The sequence below is a fragment of the Camelus ferus genome, chromosome 21 (genome assembly GCF_009834535.1).
Source record: "Camelus ferus isolate YT-003-E chromosome 21, BCGSAC_Cfer_1.0, whole genome shotgun sequence".
In the NCBI taxonomy this organism is placed as follows: Eukaryota; Metazoa; Chordata; class Mammalia; order Artiodactyla; family Camelidae; genus Camelus; species Camelus ferus.
This window is the reverse complement of record NC_045716.1, coordinates 3309117-3320753: the sequence shown is the minus strand read 5'-3', so window position 1 is coordinate 3320753 and position 11637 is coordinate 3309117. Positions and strand designations below refer to the sequence as shown.

The 11637-nt window shown below is 45.7% G+C and overlaps 1 protein-coding gene across 1 annotated transcript in view; it reads left to right on the top strand.

Moving 5' to 3' along the window:
- CACNA1E (calcium voltage-gated channel subunit alpha1 E) overlaps positions 1 to 11637 on the top strand; it is a 345678-nt gene that overhangs the window by 10681 nt on the left and 323360 nt on the right.

Genomic DNA, 11637 nt, shown 5'->3' with positions numbered 1-11637 from the left:
TGGTCCATGCCTGGGTCTCTTCAGGAGATGTTCAGCCTCCTGAACGGACAAAGATACGAATCGGTTGTGTTCCGAGACATCTTTTTGGAGAAAATGGGAAAAGTGGCGACCTCTAGTGCCTGCTGTGCGATTTGTCACACTTTTCCTTTTTCTAAAGATAATTTTTTCCTGTTTCATGGTGCCCTCAAGTGGTCATTTCTGTGTAGTGCAGCCATATTCTCACTTGCAAGCATTTCTCTGCGCCGTGTAGCAAGAATGGGCGGGAGCAGCCTTGTGGTCACCCATCATATCACAGGTAAGGACACCGAAGCCAGAAGGCAGAGAGCCTGGCAGAGCTAGGTGAGCACCCAGGGATTCCGGATTCACTCTGGGAGTGCCCATCTCCCTCACTGCCTTGCACTGCCTTTCCACTCTCAAAGGCTCACCTGGATGCATGGTTGCAGATAAGTCAGGGGTGATTTTCTCTTGGAAGCAGCAGCATGGATAAAGACACACATAGAAGAGGAAATACTCAGTGCTGAAGATCTCACACACACACACACACACACACACACACACACACACACGGCAGTATTCCAGGCACTGTGATAAACAAGACGTTTAAAAACATCCCTCATTTAATGTTCAGAAGAGAAAGCAGACACACAGAGACAGAAGCGTATCGCCCTAGGCCCTGCGGCCAGTCTGCTGTGAACTTCGGCCTCTGTGCTGTTTTCAGTGGCGGTGCCTCCTCTCAGCACAGGCCCCCATCGCAAGACCTGCTCCTCGACCTGCACCACCCTCCTCCTCTCTTTGTTGTTGGCTCCTCTCACCACCTCGCTCTTCCTCTTTTGCTCTCCAAAGCCCAGAGTGGAGAGGGAAGGAAGAGATGCAGGGTTGGGATCATTTTTTTTGCTTTTCTCCCTTCCCTCCACCTCTTACCTGAGAAGCCCTGTGCAGACCCTCTGCAGCCCCGTCCGCATCTCACCACCCAGCAGCACTGCTCATCACCGGCTGATCTCAGTGATGGAAAAGCTGCATACTCCCTGAATTTATAAAGAATACAGGGAGGAGTTAGGTGAATATCCTTTTTGTTCTCAGAGTTCAGAAATAATACACAGAAATACTTACTTGGGGATATGCTCTCTGGTTTGGTGCGTGGTGGCTGGACATGCCTGGCTTAAGTGTGCTGGGGTCAGGTCCATCTTCACACCCCCCACCTCGGTGCTCCCCAGCTGTCATCCAGTGTGGTGGCTCCCTTCCCTTTATTTCTGTGCTGAAGCTAGGAAAACTTGTCCTTCCCTTCTGTCATGAAAATGCAATCGTATTACGGTTCTGCATTTTACTTTTATTCTTTTGCTTTTTAAAAATTAACACTGCATCTTAGATATTGTTCTTTGGCAGTTTCTAGAAAGATGACTGCAATACACAATAGCTCTTTCACGCTGCATAGTATTCCTTAAATGCAGTTTCCTTAAAGCCACAATTTATTCACTCAGCCCCTCTCCATGGGAGTTTCTGGTCACCTGCACTCCAGTGACCCTCCCTGATCCAGCCTCTATGACATGTACTTTCCTTCCTTCAGGAGCAGGTCGGTGGAGAGGGCTTTCCCACACTGTGCCCTTGGCCCCTGAGAATGGATGCTTCTCCCCAAATCCCTTCTCTCATCTCAGTCTCAGATTGAAATGTGAACTTTCCCCGTCTGTGTTATCTCTCTGGCCCCAGCAGAGAGGTGCGATGAATTAATAATATGCCAGCAGGAAACAGAGAGATGGAGTCATTAATTGTCAGTCAGTGTGCCCAGCCTCTCTGCTTGCTAATTAGCATGCTGACAGCTTCGGTTTTATCCAGAGCCAGACTGATGCTTTGGGGACGTTTGTGGCCCAGCTTGTGGCATCCGGCGCAGAGTGGGGAACCCTGGTGCCTTCCTGGGTGGAGTGGGGGCGGCCTTGCAGGAGGCTGGCTGAATTCAGAGGTTCCTGCAGGGAGCCCCGTGTGCCTCCTGGTGGGGGTGGGGATAGAAACAGGCCGGGGTAGGGCAGGATTGGGGGGTTAGTGTCCTGTTCTCAGGCCCAGGTGGCAGGTTTGAGCTTCTGGCTCTCCTGGAGGTAAGTGACCCAGCCAAGCTGTGCTGGGTGTAGTAGTCTCAGGGAGGATTCTTGCCTTCAAACCACAAGCTCCCTCTAGGGGGAGGTGGCCCAGGAAGATTCCCTCAGCATAAATACTGTTCTCACCCTGCCATCCTCCTTCACAGCACGTACACTCCGAGGGGGTGTAACATTAAATCTGGCCCTGCCACGGTGCCAGGCTTGTAGAATGTCGCTGAAGAAATGTTTCTACATTATGAAGTACACCAGAATTAACACAACGTTGTAAACTGTCTATACTTCAATCAAAAAAGAATGCAAAAAAAGAAAAACAGAAATGTATCTATAAAACAGACTGTCACCAAGAAGCTGTGTGACCCTGGCCAAGCCTCTTTACCTCTCTGGGCTCCGTAATGTGGATTAGAGGTAGCCTTTGCTTGCTGTCTGAGGCGGTGTGGTCCGATGGTTCAGAGCACAAATTGTAGGACCAGACTACCATCCAGACTCTGGCACCTGGAAGCTGGTGGCTTTGGAGAAGTCACTTTACCTGTCTGGGCCTCTGTTTCCTCCTCCCTTTTTTACATAGAGCTAATCTCAGTTTGATATTGATGTAAACCCCAGTCTGATGAAAATAGTTTTTTCCCATGTTTGTGGTCTGTTTGACAGATGGACTCCAGATGAAATCTTTTCATCCACCTGGCTGGGACTAAGCCTCTTCCTTCCCAGCTCCCATCTACTCCCCATCTTCCCAAGTGGGCTATGGAGCCGCTTGGGGGCCACGTAACCAAGACAGAGCTTCATCTTCTGGGCTGGGATTGCAGGTGTCACCTCCTCCTGCACTTGGCCCTGGCTTGGCTGAAGGCCAGGCTCTGTCAAGCCCATCCTTTATCCTCCTGTTCCCAGGACAGCCACCTTTCCTCCCATGCCTCTCTGGGGCTCTGCTCCCACGCCGCTGCAGGAGGGTGAGGCTGCTTGTTGCAGACTAGGTTCCAGGAAACAGACTCTGAGACGGGGATTAACGTGCAGGATGTTTATATGGGGGGGCGGTTGTGGAACAGTGCTCTTGGCATTGACACCTGGGGAAGGAAGGGAAGGAAGCAGAATTGGGCGGAGGGAAAAGCTCGGCTGGGATGCATTTCAACAGAGGCCTCAGTGACTTCATGGGGTGGGACTCTAAAGCTTGGATGATCTTCCACAGTTGTCCTGAGTTGACAAAGAGGGCCGGCCTTTCTCTTCCCTCATGGACCAGACACTGGCTGTGGACTGCCCCCAGGAAGGTGTCATGACCTTGGGCCAGGAGGCCAGCCACAGCTAAGGCATTTCCCGAGGTGGGCTGACCACGCAGGCTGTGTGCCAACAGCATCCCAGCAGCTGGGAGCCAGGGCCTGGAGTCCTGAAGGGAGATGGGGCACCTGACAGCGCATGCTACACTGCCTTAAGGGCCCCCACACCACACAGAGGGCGGTGCATCCCGCCCTCTGCCCAGCGCAGACTTGCCTCTGAGCAGAGGCACAGGGGCTGGCCAGAACCTTCTGAACACCAGCCTGGACCTGGTCTCACATGGATGCTCCTCTCTGGCGAGTGTCTGCCTCTGCTGTGACCACTTGCCACACCCATGGCGATGGCTGGGACCTCTTGGGGGAGAGTCATCTGTCCTGGGGTCTGGACTTGGCTCCACCACCTCAGCTCCTCTCGAATGCTCCTGGCAGCAGCCCTGGATTAGGCAGACCTGTCTCTCACCCAGCAGCCCAGCACGTTGTGCCTCCTTTCTGGGGTTAATGACAGCCACGTCTCGGGGTTGTCTCTGCTGTGCTCTTTCCTTGCCCGGAAGCCGCCTGCTTCCTGCTGTTCTGGGGAAGGGCTTCGTCTCATTTCACTCGTGTTCGTTATGAGTCTTTGGCTCGTCTGTCTGAGCTGCTCTAACGAAGAGCTATGGCCTGGGTGGCTTTTAAACAACAGGCGTTTATTTCTCACAGCTCTGGAGGCTGGCAGTCTGAGATCAGGGCGCCGGCATGGTCAGGTCCTGGAGGGGGCCCTCTTCTGGGTACAGACGCCAGACTTCTCTCTGTGTCCTCATGGGTGGAAAGACAGTGAGCTCTCTGGCCTCTTCTCATAAGGGCACTGACCCCATTCGTGGGTGCTCCGTCCTCATGACCTGGTCACCTCCCCAAGGCTCCACCTCCCAACCCCATCACATCAGGATTAGGGTTTCAACACACGAACGTCAGGGGAGCACAAACGTTCAGTCCGTGCAGTCTTTCTGGGTCCTGCTTCTCTTTGGCCACAGCCAGGAAGCAGGACCGCCATTTACACAGTGAGCTTCAGTGACCGCCTACCCCATTCCCAGTTTGTTTTAAAAAGTACGGGTGTCTGGATGCCAGCTCTGACAAAGATTCAGATGCAAATACTCTTAGGTAGAGTCTTGGCACCGCTGCGTGTGTCTGTACATGTGTGTAGGCATGTGTGTGTGTATGTATTGATACACGTTTCCTCCAGCTCCTCAGGTGGTGCTAAGGTGCAACCAGGGTTGAGCGGTATTGACCCTGACCTGTGGCTGCAGGTGGGCGGGCACCTGGGTCCAGCCTTTGTCAGGAGCCAGTCCCTCGGTCATCCTTCCTGGCACACAGTGGATTGTCTGAGACTGTCTCCTGAGAGCCCCACTTTTTTTTTCCTGGGGGTAGACTGCTCCTCCAGGTCCTTTAGAAGGCAATTGGAGCATTTCTGAGGGGTTCTGGGCCTCTGTGCATGTAAGATGAGGGGACAGGGCTCACTGGGTAATTTATGTCCTGTTGTCTGAGCTGTGGGATAATGGGGTGGTGGAGGCTTTTCTGAATTTGAATCCGGTTTGAATGCAGCAGTTCTTAGTTGTCTGATCTTGGGTAAATTACTTAGTCTTCCTGAACCTTGTTTTCCTCGTCTATAGGACGTTATAATACAGCATTATGTTTCTAGGATGTTAACTAGTTGACAGAGCACGTTCACTGCCTCATCTAATTTGAGCTTTGAATGACCTGGTGAGTTGTTATGGATAAAAGAAAAGGCTCAGAGAGATTAAATGTCTTACCCGGAATCACACGGCTAGAGTTGGAATTGAACCCATATTTTCACTTCGCTGAAGATGGACCTTGCAATTTCATGTGCCCGTAAGGAAGGAAGGTCCACAGAGAGCTCGGGGACGAGACTGCTAGAAAGGGAGAAGGCCACTGACACCTGCCTTTCTGTCGGTGCAGCTGTTGCTAGTTAGGCCTGGAACTGTGCTGGCCTTTTCAGGGCTATGGGCTCCGCCAAGTGTCCCGGGAAGTCTGTGGACTCTTCCCCACCCCAGAAACACACACTCATACTTGCCTGGACAACTTTGTCTACAGATTATTATAAGTGATTTATTTCACATACATGAAGTAGAAAATGATATTTCAAAGGGTTACACCTCTTCCTCAAGTTTTCATGACCATTTGCTAAAAAGATTCAAATTGTACAAGTAAAACAAAAGATAAGTTTAAGTTCTGCTTAAAAGTAAACTTCAATGGGAGGTTGTTGTTTGCCTTGGCTAAGGGGCTGAAGTTGTGGAGTGATTTTTGATGTGGGAGGGTTACGTCATTTCTGCTCTCTAGTTGCTTTTGACTTGGCTTTGATTGCAGCCTACTGACCCTGAAACTCGGAGGTATGTCATTTCATCATTTTGAAGACATCATATCTCTTGAATTTCCAAAAGGGGCTCCCCAAGAAGGAACTCTTCTGAGATGGCATTGGTGTATTCTAAGCCAGTGAAAGCCAAGGATTGACTGAATGGCTCCATCTCAGAGTTTCAGATAGCTGCAAGTTGAAAAAAAAGGGACATAGCTGTGAATTCCTTCGTGACCTACTTCAGAATGCTAATAAAAATGCCAGTGACCCTGGGTGTGTGATGTTACTTGAAAGAGGCATCAAATCCATTTTTTCCATCAGCACTGGGCCACAAAGCAACTCAGCCACTTCCAGGAAGGTCCCTGGAGCTGCATTTGGCCTCTTTTAAAAGTTTGGCAATTGTAGGATTTTTCAGGACAGGGTTTTTGCTTTGGGGCACCTGAGATTTGGGGAAATTCCTGCCTTTTAAAATAGAGTCTTTTCATAAAAATCATTGCATACCATGTGATGGACAGATAGAAGATGCATTTGTATCCTCCTGTTTTAGAAATTGAGTTTGCCGTTTGAGTTCAATGACCTGAAGAACAAATTGAGGTTTTATTTTTCTCATTACATGGAGTCTGGAGGGGCAGCCTGGGGCTGGCGAGGCAGTTCTGCGATGTCATCAGGGTCTTTCCATCCAGCCATCTTTAGTGTGGGCTTGTTGCCTCATGGTCCCAAGTGGTAGATCTGTGTCCAGCATTGTGGGAAATACAGGCAGAAAGAAAAGGAAGGGCAAATGGCAAAACGAAGTCAACTCTCTCTTGAAGAACTTCTCCCCACAGCTCCACCTTGTAACACCAGATTGTATTTCCTGGGTCAGGTTTGTGTCACGTGACTTCCTCTAGGTGAAGAGGAGGCTGGGAAATGTAGTTTTCTTAGTGGACTACTCAATGGTCTTTTATAAAATTGGGGTTCTGTTAGGAAGAGGGAAGAAAATGGCTATTGGGTTAGACAATTCATATTCTCAGCTATGAGAATCTTGTCAAAAGCGGGAAACAGTGCAGCATTGCCTCTGTATGTTTGGCAACGAAAGTAAAACTGAAACATACGTAAGCTTTGTTTTACTGTAATCTTCCAACTTAAGCTATATCCAGTGTAAATGAAGACTACCCTAAACAAAACGGCCAGATCGAGTTTAATTTTTATCAGAGAAAAACTCTTCCAGATCTCATTCCATGGTGATGGTTTTGACTGGCCTCTACCTGATGGTCTGTAGAATGTTGCACACCACGCTACACTTGCTTTGGGTTGAAACAATACATGAATGATAGCATTAAAATTTTTTTTTTTCACGAAGACAGTTTTCTAAGTAACAGAAAGGACATTGGGGACAAAAAACACTTTGGTTGTTCTAAGTTTACCAAACATCAGATGGTGACAACCTCAATTTTCCATAGAGAAACTAAATATACCACTTCTGTGTCCCTGGAGTCCAACACGGTGTGTGTGTTGGGTCAAGAGACAAGAGGACTGGATTGGGTCGTAGGAACCCTGAGGCTTAGTCTCACCTCTGTCTCTAACTCGCTGGGTGGTGTTCACTAAATAGCTCTAGTCACTCAGCCTCTCTAGCTTCAGTTTGGACATCTGTAAAAAGAAAGACTTGGTCTCTATCAGTGCTGTGAAATCAAAATATTATTTGAGCCACGAAGGTAGGCCACCTGTTAGAAGCCACATTTAAAGAGTAAAAAAAGAAAGAGTTGAAATCGTTTTACTATGTTTTTCCTGCTAACCCTCTGAAATCAGTGTATATTTTTTGCATATAGCACATCTCAGCGTGGACTAGCCGCATTTCAAGTACTCACAGCTATGTGAGGCTACTGGCCACTGTTTTGAACTGTACCGCTCTGGGTGAGCTCCAAGTTCTCTCAGCTCTGACCCTTGGGGATTCTCAACTTTCCTTCCTGACTCAGTCCCTGAATGTCACAGCTCCTTCTGCCCGATGGCCATGCCACCTGTGATATTTTGATATATAAGAAAAATATACAGCTGACCCTTGAACAACACAGTCTGAACTATGTGAGTCCACTTATGAGTGGGTTTTTTTTCACTAAATACATACTACAGCACTACACAATCCACAGTTGGTTGAAATGACACAGGCAGAACTGTGGATAAGGAGGGCTGACTGCAAAATTAACACATGGATTTTCTGTCTCCCTAATCCCCACCCAAGTTGTTCAGGGGTCAACTAGATGTTTGGTAATCCACGTGACCACACTTTATTTCTCATATATATTTGAACTTTGTCCAAGGTTCCTGGCTCATGATGGGTGTCTGAAGTAGGGGTGGGGGACAGTCTTATAGGACTGAACCCTTAACCTGTGGAATCTTAGGCTATCTCTGGGTAGGTAGTGTCAGAATCGAGTTGAAGTGTAGGGCACCCCCACCCCATGTTAGAGTTGGGTCTGGGACCCTAAATGACTACTCTAACTTGTAACATATCTCCCTCCAGTGTCAGGGGCAGGGACCAGCCCTTGAAGCATAACCTGTCCTGTCACCTTTCCTCACCACCCGCTCTGTCCTGTGCTTGCCTCGTTGTAACCACTTCTCTTCCTGCTTTTTCTCAGGTGAAGCACCTGGGGCCTCTTCCTGCATGTCTTGTCTCAGGTTGGCCCCGGAGAAACCGTATTTACAGTCTCCCAATCTGGCTTCTGTGGGCTGTTTAACATTCTACCAATTTTGCATCCCATTGCCTTTAAAATCTTCAACCCTTAAAAATACTGTAATGATATAGACTTTTTTCCTTGCTACAAAAGACATGTTCATTGGAAAACAATTGGGAAACATGGAAAAATGTAAAGAAAAATATGAGAATCACTCATCATCCAATCACTCCAACCTAAACATGGCCAACATCTGGTCTTTTTCAAAGCATTTTAAATACATACCAATGTGTTTTTAATTTCTACCCTCCCCCCCCCCAGCAAATTGAGCTCCTACAGAATATATAGTTTTCTGTCTTGCTTCTTTCACTTTTCATTATATTGAGAGTATCCTAATAATACCATTAATTATTGTTTGAAAATGCACTATCTAATGGCTAATGATTGAAGTTCACGGAAACATCTGGGGGCTCTTGTGCTGCTGTTAAGCTGGGGACTCAGATAAACTTAGTTCCTGTCTTGCTTCTTATTCTTCCTCCTGGAAGAGTTCTTGACCAAGGGAACTACAAATGGGAAGAGCAGCAGCCAAATGTGAAATAAGAACTATTTCAACAATAGCTCAGGAACACTTGGAAGCGGCACTTGGATTCTTTTGTGCTCATTGGTCTAAGTGAAGTCTCCTGATCCCCCTTCCTGGAACCTTAGATGATCTAGGTGGACCTGTGGAGCTGACTTGGGCTTGGCTGACTTACTTGGCTCTGTGTGGCTTTGGGCAGATGACTTAACCTCTCTGGGTATTTCCTGGTCTGTGAAATGGGGATGACAATAGTGCTCACCCCATAGAGTTTTGTACACATCAAGTGATGTGAACAAGTAACATGCTTATCACAGTACCTGGCAGATAACAAATGATCAATAAATGTTAGTTTTACTGTTTCCTTATCATTGGGCATTTGTTTTAAAATTTTTCACTATTATAAACTAATCAGTTGATCGGTATTCAACAAATATTTATTGAGTACTTACTCTGTGCCAAGCCTTTCCCTAAATGCTGGGAATTACATGGGGTAACCATGACTAGACAGGTGTCATCTTAAGGAGTTTAAGTTTTAGTGGAGAGACATGACAAATCACTTAAGTCCAGGTGGTGACAAGGGCTGTAAATAAAATAAAACAAGATGATGTACTAAACCAAGGGGTGGCAACTTCAGGTAGGGTGGTCAGGGAGGACTTTTCTGAGGAGGTGACCTGAATGGAAAGAGAAGACCTGGAAAAGGGCAAGTTGAAAGACGCTGAAGTGGGAGTGAACTTGGGGAGTTCAACCAAAATTCAGAAGCAGTGAGTGAGCAAAGAGGGGAAGGGGGGTGGAGTCTGAGAGGAGGGCAGGGGCCACCTCATTGTGGAGAGCTTTGGAGGACAGAGCAAGGACTGTGGACTTTATTGCAAAGTGTGAAGGACACCCTCTGGAGGGTTTTGTGCCGAGAAGAGACACACATTCGGTGGTGTGAGCTGGGCTTGTCTTCTTTTGGGCTTGTGAGAGCCGATTATGCCCATTTCTTCCCGACTAATTGTTTAGTGACATCATGTTGGTAATTTAAATGGCCGTGGTGAGAGTATTTACCTGACAGAAACTTGTAGCAGATGCTGCAAATCAGGGCTCTCATCCTCCAGAGACCAGTTGTTTAACATTTGCCAGCACACCACTGGAACCAACTGACCTAGGTTTTCAAAACCCTTCTTCTGCTGCTCTATGGAGAATGAATTATATGTAGGTGATACTGCGATGAAACATTCTTGAACATATCATTTTGACTGTAGTTCTCCATATTTCCTTAGGAGAAATTACAAGAAGTGAAATTACTGCATGAAATTATCCAATTGCTTCCTGCTGGAAGTTTTCACCAATTTATACTCCACCAGCAGTAAGAGACAATTTTCCTGTATCCTTACTGATATTGACCATTAACAAGGAAAAAGCTAAATTTGTTAAATAAAAAATGGTGTCCTATTTGATCATTAATGATCAGATGTTTATTGCTCATTTGTTTATCTTTTTTGAATTATTTATTCATGTCCTATGCTCCTTCTAAAAAATAGGGTGTTTGTATTTTTCTTATTGATTTGTCACAACTCTTTATACATTAAGAGTTTTAATTTTTGTCATTATGTTAGAATTTTTTCCCTTAGTTTATTCTTCACTCTTTTAGTTTAGAAAATATACAGAAGTTTTTCATTTCTATAGAATAAGATCTACATTGTTTCTTTTAAACTTTTCCATCTTGAAATATTTATGTTTTACTTAGGTTTTTAAAAAAATGCATCCTACCCTGCCATTTTTAAATTGAAGTATGGTTGATTTACAATGTTGTATTAGTTTCTGGTGTACAGCATAGTGATTCAGTTTTATATATACATGTATACATATATACATACACGTATTCTTTTTCATTACAAGTTACTATGTGCCATTGAATATGGTTCCCTGTGCTATACAACAGGACCTTGTTTTTTTAATCTGTTCTGTATATAGTAGTTTGTATCTGCCAATCCCAAACTCCCAATTTATCCCTTCCTCTCCCCTTTCCCCCGGTAACCATAAGTTTATTTTCTATGTCTGTGAGTCTGTTTCTGTTTTGTAAATAAGTTCGTTTGCATCATTTTTCTAGATTTCACACATAAGTGATATCATATGATACTTGTATTTCTCTGACTTACTTCACTTAGTATGATAATCTCTAGGTCTATCCATGTTGCTGCAAATGACATTATTTCATTCCCTTTTATGGCTGAGTCATATTCCATTGTATATATATGTTTTTTTCTTTATCTGCTCATCTGTTGATGGATATTTAGGTTGCTTCCATGTCTTGGCTATTGTAAAAAGTCCTGCTATGATCATTGGGGTGCATGTATCAAAAATACATCTTTAATCCACCTGGAATTTATTTTGGTTTAAGGTCTTGGGTAGTATTCATTTTCATTTTACTCTAAGTGGTTAACCAATGTTCCAGCACTATTTATTGAAGAAGTATGCCTTCTCCACTGGCTGTTAACATTACCTGGATCATCATCTGCAGTTTTAGGTACAGTAGCGCTTGTTTCTGTCTCTCCTTAGTTAGACTGATCTGTTATTTCCCATTATCATGCTGTTTTAACTTTTAGCTTTATAATATATTAAAATACCTGAATAAGTAAAGTCCCCCTCAGTACACTTTAGAATCACTTTGCAATAATATAAAAAAATTACTAATTTTCTTCATTTGCTCTCAATCTCATCTCCTCATCTTCCTGCATTCTCCCTC